Source organism: Gymnogyps californianus, chromosome 2 (assembly GCF_018139145.2).
Source record: "Gymnogyps californianus isolate 813 chromosome 2, ASM1813914v2, whole genome shotgun sequence".
Lineage (NCBI taxonomy): Eukaryota > Metazoa > Chordata > Aves > Accipitriformes > Cathartidae > Gymnogyps > Gymnogyps californianus.
Window position 1 is genome coordinate 92,862,624 of NC_059472.1, and position 14,091 is coordinate 92,876,714.

Here is a 14,091-nt window from a genome sequence, read left to right on the forward strand (position 1 = left end):
TCAAAGCCCCATCCAACCTGGCCTTGAACACTTCCAGGGAGGGGGCATCCACAGCCTCTCTGGGCAACCTGTTCCAGTGCCTCACCACCCTCACAGTCAAGAACTTCTTCCTTACATCTCATCTAAATCTACCCTCTTTCAGTTTAAAGCCATTACTCCTTGTCCTATCGCTGCCTGCCGTTATAAAAAGTCCCTCTCCAGCTTTCTTGTCGGCTCCCTTTAGGTACTGGAAGGCCGCTATAAGGTCTCCTTGGAGCCTTCTCTTCTCCAGGCTGAACAACCCCAACTCTCTCAGCCTGTCTTCATAGGAGAGGTGCTTCAGCCCCCTGATCATCTTCGTGGCCCTCCTCTGGACTCACTCCAACAGATCCATGTCCTTCTTATGTTGGGGGCCCCAGAGCTGAACGCAGTACTCCAGGTGGGGTCTCACAAGAGCAGAGTAGAGGGGGAGAATCACCTCCCTCGACCTGCTGGCCACGCTTCTTCTCAAGATCTTATTCCTTGCGCTTAGTATCTGCACTGTTTTTAATATTTTGAAAGTCCATTTTAAAAAGCAAGCTATCCTGAGATCACTGGACTGAATAAATGAACTCAGAAAATAAGAGCAAAAAGCTCTTGCTGAATCTCATAGCTTTCAGTATCCCTGAAGAGAGATCACTTTAGCATGGCCTGTAATCCTACAAATCTGGGGATTTTTCTAGTTCTTTGTGATACGAGGATGATAAATTGAGTAATCCCCACTTCTTGACTTTGCATGCAAATGTATCTGGCAATGCCAAGTCTTCAGCAGCAGCGATCGTCTTCTAGGCAATTGCCTGAAAACTAACAACCAACCAAACTGATACCGAAACTGAACCTTCTTAAAAATTAGACAAAACTTCTGCTTTGACAGTACATTGAGCTTACTATGTTAAAAATAAGTAAGTAAATACTCTCTACTTCTTCTCTTCTGATCTCACTTTCTCTAAACCCTGAGCTCACATTCAGCCATAGGCAGAAGGCATGTCAGTTATCCATGATCTGTCAGGAACTGGTAAGACCTGGGCTGGGTTCCCCTGAAGCGGCATCACAACTTGGTGCTCGGAGGTGGCAAGAAGGGAGATAAAAAGGATGATTGGTCAGAAATAGCCAGCGGAATGGCTTTCCTCTGAAATAGAGTGATTTGACAGAAAGGAACTGTTTCACCAGAAATAAATAACAAAACCTTAAAATTTATAAATAGCACTGGGCTTGTTTTCTAACTGTGCTGAGAGGGAGGTCAATGGAAGGGAAAGAGCTTGGAGGACTCATTGCCCATTCTTTTAATATTTCTACTTGGTAATAAACATTGCTAAAGCATTTCAAAGCCTGTTTTCTGGATAGCTGAGATAGCACTCTGATTTACTGCCATGTATCCACAGAGCAGAATTCATTCATCATTTCATAAATTCACTGTCTTAAGGCCAAATTTGGCTTTTACTATGTCACTGTGAATCTGCAGTAACTTCATCAAAATCAGTGATGTTTCAGCAAGCTTTAAGTCCTGAAACTGAAGGGAGTTACCACTGTGGTTTACTTCAGCAAAAAGCTTTCAAGAAGCTGCTCTCAACAGGCAGAGTAGCTGGAAGGCCATCATCTCCTTCTGCCTCGTGCTCCTCTCGCTTCCCCTTCCATTAACGGATAATATCAACAGAATATGGAGTACGCCAGGGTGAAAGGGCTGAGCCAGCAGATGAGGCCAAAGTGGCACAAAGGAGGGCTTTGCAGAAGGCAGGTCTCAAAAAAAAAGGAACCGACAATTCAGACAGGAGGAACAACGCTAGAGAATGGCTGAGAAAAGTGTATAGGATAATTTAGATGTAGGTTAGCTGCCATGGCAACCGTGTACCAAATTACTGCACTTCTGTGTCTCTAAACCTGCCAGCAGCTACTTTTGTTTGTATGTACTTCAGGCTTTAAAAGAAATGACTCCACCTTAAAACTCATGATGGATTGCAAATGAAGTGCAGATACTGGGATTGCTGTGGGGTGCTTGGTTTAAACATTTAGAAAATAAGAGACAGAAAAAATAATAGGCCTTGAAAATTCTGATTTCACTAAGTGGTTAAAAAATACATAATTTCTTTAACATTTATAGCAGTCAGTTCTAAGCCTTAATTTATACTGCTTTGACTTGCACATATTTACCAGGTCAACCTGACACCTTTACCTCCAATGCATATATAAGAAAAAAAATTGGTCCTAGCAGCAGCTCTATTTATTTTTCACTGTGAGAAACTGCCATGTTATAAAAAGAGTAAGACATTTTCTTTTAATCCAGGATTCTTTGGAAATATGGTAAAATAGTAGATCCCTAAAGAATAGAAACAGGGCTATCAAAAAGCATGCTGCAAGGCACATGTATATTATTAGTTACTAAGAATAGTCCATTGCTGAGTGTGAGTGAAAATATCCAAATGCGTTCCCTTGATAAGCTAGGTATCTATTCGTTTCTCTGGGCACATGTCAAAGTGTCCTCAAATGGAAAAATAATGTTATAATAACCTAACCTCTGCTTCCAGTTCATATACATGTAATCCTAGGGGAACACAGCCTTCACAACACCTCTCTGCAGGAAGCCAATAGAGCGTGATATCCATTGGACTTCTCTTACACGGTCCATGAAAACTCTTCAGAGTAGAAAGAGGTCAGTTTTGAAGTTCCCACTGAAACTTGGTGAACATCATTGAGATGTTCAGCCATCAGTTGAGAGCCATTAGGGTGTGACCCGCCAAAGTCAGTAGGAATCTTTGAATCAGCTGCAGAAGAAGCTGTGGTCAGTACCAGCAGGTAGTTCCCCATCCCTCCACCATCACATGATACTCAGTGTAGACTGTGGTATTCAGTAATCATTGCCTGCCTCCAGCCAAAACGCTGGACAGAGATCTTTATTTTGATGACATTTTCCCAATAGCTTCTGCTTAATGGAATAAGTCTTAAGGTTTCCTGTGTTTGGAAAATTGAAAACAGTTAAAGCTACAGTTCTCTATTCCATATTTTGTTTTCACAGCCAAAATCTAAGATAGTTGCCCTTAAATACCACTTATGAAAAACACAATCCAAATACTTACATTTCCAAGATATTCACTACATTCTCCAAGAACATTCAGTTACTCTTGAGGCCCTTGCACTGTTGCTTGTACTGGTGGCTTGCTCTTGATACAACAATATTATCACCCAGAGTTAGTTATTCAATTTTCCTTGCAGGGTTTTCACTTGGTTTGGTTATTTTGGCCTGTTGCAGTTATCTATCTGACCATGGCACCAGAGTCCCTCCAAAGATGCTTTTGAGCTACCTGGTTACCTAGAAAGTCTGGCAGTATGTCTCCAGTGCATCTGGGATTCTGCATGTCCAGGACACTTCAGTGGGCTGTCTGTGAGTGGTCTGTGGGACAGCTGAGAACAGGAGATGAGTGGCAAGCAGAGCACAGAGCACGCTTACAGCTAAGAAACATGCCTCTTTGGGTGTATAGGTGTAAATCACTAAGATGTTCTCAGGTTAAGCAGCAGACTTAGTGCCCCTTGCCTGCCTGCCTTCTGCAAGTTATAATAAAAAATGTGTTTTCTCTGTAAGTATATGGCCACCTGAGACACCCTGGATCAGTATGATTGCAACTACTCTCAGCAACTGTTTAGTACCTTTGGGGATCATGTCAAGCCCAGGAAGCAATAACAATGCCAAGACTTCAGTTGTACTGTTTGCCTCTATATCTGTCTCCCCATACTTCTGCAAATCCCCATTCTTCTAACATCACCTCCTGCTGAGCACTGTGTCTGCTGAGCAATGTATCAACTGCTGACAAACTATTCCACTGATGTGGCCCAGTTAAGTACAGATTAACATCTAATGTTGGTATGTAAACCTGTAACTCCACTGCAGGGTCATTAAACTAATGACATTTTCAGACATTATAATATCCCATATGCCTTGTCCAGCACAATAGGCACAGTCATCAGTAAAGTTATGTCACAGAAGATAAGAATTACTAGTCTGGGATGGGTCCTGTTTGCTTTCAGGTTGACAGCTCATTGATCTTCTTTTCAGCCAGTGTCTTTTTCCAAGGGAAGAGCTACTGGAACTGCTGATACTGTCTTCCTTGTATACACTCTGTTCACTAAGCTGATGTCTGTCTCTTTCTGCACCTACTGGACACCTTGCAGTTGCAGGACGTATTGCTCACATCTGTCTCTGAGCTCTTCAAATGTTTCTGTGATGTTTTATTGTGGTATTTTGGAGTCTTGGTCAACCCCTGTGCTAAAGCACCAGCAACACCCAGCAAACTTCTAACCTGTCAAGGGTTAATTCAGGGTCTCCTTGTGGTCTCTTCTGAGGCTTTTTTGTTTGTTCTGATCCTTTGGTCCTTTGTCTGGGACTTGATTACATGCACCACTTGAGACATTGGTTCTCAGGTTGTATACTTCTCTATAGTTTCACTTTCCTTTGTGACTCCAGGTTATATCTACTCTCTCAAACAGTTCATTTTACATAAGGATATAAGAGCAGCTGTTCTAGGTCATAGCAGAGATGCATCTAGCTCCACATCTTCTCTCAACAGTGGCAAGTAGTGGACACCTATGAGAAACAGGGTGAGTACAGAGGGTTCCTTACCCTTTTATATCTTCCAGTTTCTGGCAACCAGCAGGTCAGGTTTGTGAGCCAAGGGCACACCCAGTCCCTGGTCTGAATGTTCAGCTGGTGTTTTTATGTTAACATTTACAGTGACGCCAAGATCTCTTTACTCCAAGATCTCTTTCTTGAGTGACAACTGCTTATTCAGAACTGTTTGCATTTTTTAGGGCTGTATTTTTCCCATATGCACTGTTTTATATTTATCAGCATTGTATTTTCCCTGCCATTTTACTACCCAGTCAGCTGATGATGTGAGATCCCTGTGCTACTTTCTCAGGCAGCTTTTGTTTTTGGCTATTGGAAACAACTTTGTATCATCAGCCACCTTGGCTATCCACCATCTCTTCCAGCCTATTTGTGAATGTGTTGGACAATGCAGGACCTGGCATAGTCTCCTTCCCCTGCCTTCCTCTTGCAACTTCCTTTAATTGTGAAAAATGATCAGTAGCTCCCACCTTTGCTTTTCATCCTCTAACCAGTTACTAATCCACAAAAGGACTGTCCTTCAAATTAAGGCTTTTTTTATGAGCCTTTTGGGGTTTGAGGAATCCTGCGAAAAGATTTCTGAAAAATACCATTATACGAATGCTGGGGGAAATTGGAATGAGAAGGGTGGGGAGCAAGGAGATGTATTTGTCTCTGAGACCAGAAAGTTTTTAGTTTTCCTTATGTCTAAGCTTCCCCTTAACCTGAGAAAATTGTGTAGTCTGCCAGAGCGCTACTTGTGAAAAAGCAGTATATTTCCACTGAAATCCATCTGGCAATGCTGATGACACAGGCTGCATGTTCTGCTCATCAGTAGACTTACTGAGTTTCGTTTCATTAACTCATGTCTTTGAACCTGGTTCTGTAAGCAAAAATACTTTTGTCTCCTCATTGTGAACAATTGTACTTTGTTCAGAAAGAGTCAAACCCACCTGGAGGGAATGCAATAGTCAAACTCTAGTTAGACTTGGGTAGGGTAAATTAATGCAAATTTACACTGAAGTCCCCGAAGGCACAGTCAGGGTTTGTATTTTTACTGCCTAACAGGAACAGCTTATGCTGCCAGTGAAGTCAATGAAGCTTTGTCATTGATTTCAGTAGGAACAGGAACACCATTTGTCATAAAAGATTCACTTGACCTAATCTTTTTGTAAATAAAGAAATAAGACATTTCAGGAAATTTCAATTATTTCACCTGCTTTGATGGTTACTTTATTTGTTGTCTGGCAGAAAATGAAACTCATTTTATACTCTTTTAATATCCGAATAGAGCTATAATGCATGTAGATGGGCTTGTATTTAGGAGTGGTGCCAACACTGAGTAATTTTAATATATTATATAGTTGATAATATCTGACCAAATATTCTAGAATAAGTCACTATAGAAATGAAGGTAGGTTTCCTGTGTGGCTTACAATATCATACTAAAATACAAAAGAAACCTGACTAGGTTTCAGTTATGAAATAATAGATACTGAGCCATTTTCAGATTTGCTCCATATTGCCAAAGTGTTTAAGCAGGTGTGTTTCACAAAGTTTGTGAAACAAAAGCTCAGCTGAAAGCAAATCAACATTAGGAAGCAAAACCAGTGCTGAGTGATAGTGCTTAAAAACTGAGAAACAAGAGTGGTTTTAAACAGCAACTGAAAAGATGCTTTGATGTTTTTTAAAACACTCCCTTATACTCTAAAAACATGTTGCAGTTTTCTGCAGTTATGTACAAGACATTGCTTCTTATATTAGTGTTACTTCTGTAGTTTGGATTATACCCATCAAACATTAACTTTTTTCTTGTAATCTAAGCATGTCAGCAGTTTTTGAAGATTAGGAAAACATGTTCATGAACCTAACTGCTAAAAAAACATTATTTTTTTTCCCAGAGCGTTACCTTATGTATAGAAATGGGGAAAAATGGCAATGAACCTAAAAGCCTCAGTATCTTCACATGACCAGCAATTATCCTGTCAGTTTGTAGGAACAGGCAAACCCCTTTGCAGCGAATGCAAGGGTAGGCCAAATATTGTTTGCTGAATTCAAGTGATGTCTGTAATCAATATCTTACCTCGACCTCAGCTGAGAAAGTACCCTTCCCTTGCACCGCGAGCTGAATGCCTTCCATCGCCGTGCAGAACAAGTGGTCTCCCTCTGAAACACGACAAGGCTCAGCAGTAGCACAGGCAGAAGTATTTGTGTCAAAGACTGCTATCAGAGGCAAAGGTGGAAAACATGACCTGAGGGGAAATTAAGAAAATCTTAAGAATTCTGGCTGATTTTACCTAAGTCCCTAAAAGCCTTGAATTCATTTGAATTCACTGAAGGCAAATCACTTCATGCCTTAAAGGGTACAGAAGCCTTTTGACAGCAGGGCTTGTATTGTGTAGCTCTCTGACATGACTTAGGAAGATAAGACATGAACAATGGAGAGTTATTAACATGAATAATTTTCCATGCAAATTGGAAGCACCACAGAACAATAGGATGGCTGTGGCTTAATGGCACCAGGTTGTCTGCAGGGCTGAACACAAAATATCACAGTAGGAAAGAAATAACAAAGGCAAAAGCTACTAGAACAAAACTGCTTTCAAAAATGAGCTGGGGTAGCTGGACCACAAGTTCCCTTTTCCTGAAAGTGGTTCCAGAGATTCATTGCCCAGAAAACATGCCTGAAAAGCCAGAGCTAAAAAGCAACTGCAGATTTGCTAGACTTGAAGAACTTCAGGAACCCAATGCATGAATCTAAACACCTTCACCAGATTCACCTTCATTCCACATCTTGGGGTCAGCAGGATTATGACAGATGTATTTGCAAAAGGCTAGCATCTATATTAATCAAATACATTGGCCTCTTCAATACAGGAAAGAGAAGCAACATAAAGAGATGAGCAATTTAACATTTCCACACATTGCTTTGTGTATTGTCTTTTCTGAAAGAAAAGTCTTCAGTAGAAAGGATATATGAAGGAGGAGGGCTAGTAGAAGTTGTAGGTATTGGGATACACGTCCCCTGGGGTAGGTAGTTGCTGCTGTGACTTTCCCAAGACATATTTCTGCTATGTGTGTTGCTACGAGTCACAGCTGAGCAGCAGAGCTGGTGCTAGTCCAGGTGGCAATAGCTCATGCTGGTTGAAATACCAGTCCCAAGAAGCTCAAGGGAAAAAAAGTTCACACAGCAAACAAAGAGGTAGCAGCTGTTCCACTGGCTCTTTTGTCCTCTCCTTGCTGAAGCCTCCTCCACTTAGAAGTAATTGACACCCATAGGAGTGATCATACAGAAAAAAAGTATTTCCACTTGACATTTTGGTGGACAATCTATGTAGCAGCAGGATGCTTTCTGAAACACGCAGACCTCTTTTCGTTTATTCACTCTGACAGTGGGGATTATTTTAGAACACAAGTGACAGGAAACAATGTTTTCTGCAGTTCATCAGGAAACAGAACAAGGCAAAGCACTGACTCTCGAGGAACAGGAGCTATGACATCCTGTCCATGTTGCACATTCAGTGCCTCTCTGCCCCTAAAAGAAATTTGAAACAGACCTTTCGTAAAAAGGGTTGATTTTGCTGAGTCAAATCAAACTACTGTATGTCTCTGTCTTCAAAAACTCCCAACATAGTTTATGTTCTATTGGAAACCAAAAGGTGACAGTCAGCTCCGGTCCATCAAGTGCAACATTCACTGAAATCAACAGAGCTGTATCTCTTGCCCCTAAGTCTGAAAGTTTTCCAACAAGTTGCTGACATAGAAGAGGTCACTCAACCATTTCTAGTACTGTGGGTGGGTGGGTGGGTGGGTGGAAGGAAGGGAGTGATTCCCTCAGAATAAGATTGCTGTATGTCAATGTTTGGGAAGTCTACATTGCTGCTGCCTCTGTGAGCCTTTCTGTGGTTACACAGAGGATTTCGGTCTCTGTGCTATCAGTCTGGCACCTTCAATGCACACTTGATTCTCTACTGAAAACTTTGATGCTAAATCTTAAAATCAAGAGGCTGGTTTCCTCTGCCCATGTGGCAAAGCCAGAATGAGGAAGAAAATATAAATTTGTTTTCTTTATTCTGTTGCTGTGATGAATCATTACTCAATTCAACAGCCAAAGCACAGGTTTTCTGCATACATGGAAGCAAGATTACCCTGTTTCTGCAGTACATGTTTATCCAACTCCCCTTTTATCCTTCCCCTTAATATTTGTCCCTCACTCGTCTCACCATTCCTCCCAGTCCTCTTCTTGCTCCCAAATCACAGCTCCAAGCCTTACTAACTATCTTGCATTCTCTAGAGACCAAACTGCGGAAGAATAAAACGTGAAGGGTAGATGGGTTCCACATGAGTGTGGAACATGCTGCTGTGTAAGATACGAACTCAGAAGACTCTATCATGGAAAAGAGGTGGCTGACGAAGGATGTGTTTAGAGATCTATTAAAGCAGGTGCCATAGGGAAAGTGAATAGGTTATGGCTGTCCCTAGTCTCTTCTCCAATATAAGAGCTAAGGGGCTTCAGATAAAACTTGCGCAGAGCAGGCTGGAGCAAAGGAAGTGGTCCTTTATACATTGAGCTAAACTGTGGAAATCCTTGCTGCAAAAGAGTGTGTACAAAGGTGCTGTATGGGCTCAATAAGCAACTGGAAAAATCCATAAAGGATCACTGAATAGGAAAGCCTTTGGCAATGGAAGTCCATGAGCTACACATTACTGAAGGCCAGAAAAAGAGTCTGGAAAAGTTTCACTATATCCTCACCTTACCTTTTAATTCCCTACCATTCCCCACCATTAATTCTCAGCCACCACTGGAAAAGGGCTAAAAGGACATGCCATCTGACCAGTCTGACCAGGCACAACTGTTCCTTTCTTCTTCAACTTTGACTCAAAATAAGGATCTGTTATGTACAGCAGTATCTGCTGCTCATTGAGCTCACCAAAGGTATCGTTCAGCTTTATGAATTCAGCCAGACTTAACACCTCAAGGGCAGTTCTACTCTGTAAAGTGCTTCCAGTAATGGTGTTTCACATTTGTCATCTTCAGTATTTCCCATCATAAATGTGCTTATTTTCATGCATAACATGATAGCATAAATCCAGCCTGATCTCTAGAGCTCGTGATGGCTTCTTTCCTTCTTGAAATTTTTCTCCAGAAGATCATATTATGTCCCTTAATATTTTCTATGCAAACTCACTGCTTTCAGAGTGACTGGAATATATGTGAAACAAAGGAAGTGCTCCTGTACACATTGAGTCAAGCTGTGGAGGTCTTTGCTGCAAAAGACTGAACTTTTTCACACAGAACCGAATCAAATATCGCCTCCTTTAGTCAGTCACGACTACAAGCTGGGAAGAGATAAAATCAGGGGAAAACCCCTTCTCTGGTCACCAATGCAAGTGATGATGTCAGCTGTTCCTACAGAAGGTGGAATTCTTCCATGATGACTTCAGAACAGAGTCACATTTAAACTGGCCTTTGGCTCTTCTTGGCTTTAGACACAGATCTCTTTTTAGTGAGCCTTCAGTGACCCTATCGTGATGTTAGTTTGGTGGCTGACCAGAGAGAAGGTTGCTCTTTCAGCAAAAATGCAGGAGAAATAGTGACATTTATGTGGGCAGCAGCAAAGTCAGAAGCACTACACTCCTTGGAAATGAAAGACAGGCCTTGAAGTTACTTCTAGATTAAGAAACAGAAGAAAACTGTCCAGTTCCTGAGACCAGGTACCCACCTTAGCGGCATCCTAACATCAGTTTGACTGGAGTTTGACCTCAGAACACAACTACTCCTATTTCACTGACACCTTGGCAGTGAAGCCTAGATGCACAAACTTGTGAGGAACTACGGCACACTCCAGCAGGTAATCTAGAACTTACACAAGGTGCAAATCTCTCCCTAGGACCTGAAATGTACTACTTCTACTATAAATTTTACTCACCAGCTGAATAAACATCCAGGTTGCTGTTAGCTGGAAGTCTGCTACATGCTTTGCATGCTTGTTGTATGCTTGTGACATTCAAGCTATTGTGTCATTATTCTGTGGCCCCCTGAGACACCCTTTGATAATAAAGTAGTTCTGCCTTGCCTTGGGTAGGGTGTCACTCTGTGTGTGTGGCATAGAGGTGAGAAAACTGAGTTGGTCCGGCACCTACACAAGTACACGGCATTACTAGATCGTGAGATGTAACTCCCAGTCTCAAATATTATTACTTATGCATTTTTTCCATCACAGTTAATATTCTGAGTAGTTTCAATTGTCATCTATGGGTAGAATTTTCAAAACCGCAAAGTGTCAGCCTGACTCTGCTTCCACCAAAATCAACAGCATTTTTATTGACTTTGGTTTTGGGTGATGGTTGCGCACTATGAGGCATTTCATCTTGTATTTGAAAGCCAAAAAGAACCTCCAAACAGAAGACCCACTGTTGAAGGCATTCTGGCCTTAATTAAATCCTTCTTTAAACATTAGGAAAGATATCTGACCATGAACATTTCAGACAGATGGGGACATAAACCTGGGTTAGAAATATGGGCAGTTCGGCCATTGAAAGAGATGACATCTGCAAAATCACATAAGAATTAACTGTCTATCTACTAATGTAAATAAAACTTAAGTTCTCTTATCCCTAGAGCTCACAGGAGTTTTTTAGAAAAGTCTCAACTCTTTCTGTGCCATACTTCAAGGGCTTACACAAAATTTCCTTTGACCTGCCAGTCCTGAAACCTCATTCACTGACAACTTCTGGCACTTTATCCTAATGCTGAAATCATCCTTTTAAAATTAAATGATGGTACCATTCTCCAACATCCAACACGGTCCTCTAGAGTTTCATGCCTGGTCACAGGGAGGGTGGTTAAGCACTCGAACAGGTGCCCAGAGAGACTGTGTGTAACCAAAACCCAACTGGGCAAGGCCTGAGCAACCTGATCTGACTGTGATATGCTCCCTGTTTTGAGCAGGAGCTTGGACTAAGTGACCTCCAGAGATCCCGTCCAACCTCAATTAGTCTCAGGCTCAATGATTCTGCTTCTTTTTTCCTTATATCACTTACTGCTAAAGGATCTCACATAAAAACGCTGTAGCTCTCCCCTGCTAGCCTTAGCCTTTCACAATTTTTTTCCCTGGACCTTTCCTCTGCCATCCTAATGAATACCCTGTTTCGGTATTTTCTCATGGTGTCTAGCCATCAGCTTGGAAGACAACACAGACAGAACTTTAAGCCTTTCTCCCAAAAACCTTCTCCACAATCTCAGTCATCAAGACAACACAAACATCTTCAGCTCAGTCTCACTGTTATGTGCCATCTTTTACTTATCCAGCTCTGTAAACCTACATATTCAAGCTGTATCTAAATATTGCAGTTTCTTTGTACATTAGATCTCTTACGCTCGTCCCTTCCTTTCAGTCATCAGAGATCTAAGATAGGGATCCAGAGATCTGAGCTTTATATTTGGTATTATATCCACTTCTGCACATCATTTTGTGTGGGTTTTTTTCTGCAGTCTTTGATGACTCACTTAAGATATTCTACAGTATCATCAATTTTTTGCTTTCCATTATTTTTTCTTTTGTTAAAAGAGTTCATCTCCTCAGTTAATTAAAAAAGATATTTTCTGTAAGCTAAAAATTAAGATCATTTCCATGATCTTAGCTTTCCTTCCAGTTCTCATGTCCCATCTTTATTACTGGATGACAGGAAGGGTGGTAGCAAAGATACTGGATTTGAGATTCATAAAACTTGGGGTTATTTCCTGCATTTCAGTAGGTCTACAGTGCAGAGCTTCCTATGAATTAGTTCAGAGAAAACAGTAGTTCAGCTGGAATACATGAAGACTTTGAAACATCTAATTTACATTGTGAAAGGAGAATTCTTTATTTAAAGCTACCTTTGGTATCTGTTTACCTGTTGAAGTCTAAAGGGTAAACATATCCAAAGGCTATACTAAAAACTGCACCTCAGGAAAATGGGGATAACACTATTTCCTCCCTCTTACCCTTCTTCATCTGCTTACGCTGATCTTAACATCTTTGCAGCCAGGATTACATTTTATTATGTGTTTCCAAAGCATAACTGGACATCCAGTCTTTTGAATGAATGTAGGGCTTTAAACAGAAATTAAGAAAAACACCAACAGGTGTTACTGCTTCATCTTTTAAAGGGCAGCCTTTTAAGAAATGCATCTTTCCTTATGCTGCAGCCTTTCAGAAGAGATTCCTACTTTCTAAGAGAACCAATGAGATTAACTTTTGTCATTTCATCTTGGTCCTGTAAGTAAGGCTAGGAAATGCAGCTGAAACTAAAATCTTCCATACAGTTTCTGTTTTCTGTGCATATTTTTGAATATCAGGTGACATATGTGGGTGGGGGAACTTCAAGATTAGCCTTAATCAAATCTCAGCTTTTGCTGGAACTTCCCAAAGCCTTTCTCACCCTTTGCTCCTGACTGAAACGTTTTGCTAGTTTTGGGTGCATTCCAATTAGAACTTAAAATACTTGGTTTTAGTTTGTTGTCTTGCGGTGTTCCAAGTACTTCCAGGTTTCGTTTCATCATTCAGATCTATCCCTTTAGTCTTCCAGCCTGAAGTTAGCTCTAAAATGTTACCTCTGTATCTGAGATACAGAACACATTCAAACAAATCTTCTGGTGATTTCCAAAAGACTTTTAGTCTGAATAAGGAAGAAAAAATTGATCTTCTACCACAGACAATGGAGACGAAATTTACAGGACTGAAGCAGACTGACCTCATACTGACAGCAGCTTCTTGGTACCATTTTAGAAAGAAAAGATGAAAGATAGCTTCACTATGTTTCTGTGTAGAAAGATCACTCATTCCAGTAATGATCAGCAGAAGAACTTGCTAATATAAGAGGGTGGGTTCATAAAGCGAGAGATGGAGAGTGAACAAATAATCCAGAACAAAGTAAACTCTTTTAACAATCTTTCTCAGATGAAAAAATTAATCTTCATAAAAGGAAAAGGAAAATGTAAACTTAGAGCTAGAATTTATGATCAGAAAGAAGATACTTGTGGAAAGAGGTTGGTTTCACTCAAAAAAGCCCAGCCGAGCAAAAGTGTTAAGATGAGTCCTTACAGCTATCTAGTGTCTAACAGAATGGGTGTCCTTTCTGGTTGAGAGCTTTAAGGATGTTACAGAATATGTGCTAAATCATACCAGAAGCCATCAATTTCTTTCAAGTGATAACTGATTAAATATGCTGTGATTTTCCTCCTCACTAGCTTGCTTTCAGTTGCTCATGCCTTTTCTTTAGCTTTCTCCTCCTTTTCACCTCACAAGTAGAAGTTTTTATCTGTTCTCCTCATTTAACATCTTCTCTTGCCATCATGATCCTTCCCTATTCCAGCTCCTGGTCTATTTTGCACCTCCTTGCATCACTCCCTCTCTCTTTTTCTTAACCTTTTTTCCTGTCTGTTTCTCCTCCCAACACAAATAACTTGATTATATTCTATCCTTAAGTCTTCTTCA

General features: G+C 40.8%; 1 long non-coding RNA gene across 1 annotated transcript in view; it reads right to left on the minus strand.

The window, feature by feature from the left end:
• Window positions 1-14,091, minus strand: part of LOC127012918 (uncharacterized) — a 65,881-nt gene that overhangs the window by 1,033 nt on the left and 50,757 nt on the right. Inside the window, exon 2 of the long non-coding RNA XR_007766040.1 lies at window positions 6,696-6,864. This is a non-coding gene — a long non-coding RNA (uncharacterized LOC127012918). The remainder of the gene's footprint in view (window positions 1-6,695; window positions 6,865-14,091) is intronic.